General features: G+C 27.8%; 1 protein-coding gene across 1 annotated transcript in view; it reads right to left on the minus strand.

Moving 5' to 3' along the window:
* Positions 1-518, minus strand: part of LOC117174382 — a 6,068-nt gene that overhangs the window by 1,459 nt on the left and 4,091 nt on the right. The window lies entirely within an intron of this gene.

The following is a 518-nucleotide window of genomic DNA, read 5'->3' on the forward strand; positions in this document are numbered from 1 at the left end:
ACACTGGCAAAAAAATTTCTAAAAATAATCTTTGGAGGGAGGAAAAACTTATATTTTAACTAAATTTTGCAATTTTTTTGATTTCCGATAAATCTGCGTTGAGATATCGCTGGAACCGCAAATCATCTTTTTCAAGAGGCGTACTCGAAATTGCTCTCTCACTGGCTTATTTCACGATATTTTTCTACAAAAAAATAACTAATTATTTTAAAAATAATACTTTGTAGCATGCAAAATTTTTAAGTACATTTACTTTAACCAGATCTCTGAACAAATTTCGTAAAAAAGCTTTTTTTCATGCATTATCCCCCATTCCCCCGTTAATCAAAGAAGACGAATTTGCTACTAAACATTTTCTATCAAGAAACTTAATTTTTAACTAAAATGAAGGATCTTTAGCAAAAAAATTAATTTTTAACAAAATACGAGGGTAGTTCAATAAGTCCTTAGAATGAAGTATAAAAACAATTTTTTTTGGGTAAATTTTTTTTTATTTTTCAACATAATCTCCTTGGAGC

Source organism: Belonocnema kinseyi, chromosome 6 (genome assembly GCF_010883055.1).
Source record: "Belonocnema kinseyi isolate 2016_QV_RU_SX_M_011 chromosome 6, B_treatae_v1, whole genome shotgun sequence".
NCBI lineage: Eukaryota > Metazoa > Arthropoda > Insecta > Hymenoptera > Cynipidae > Belonocnema > Belonocnema kinseyi.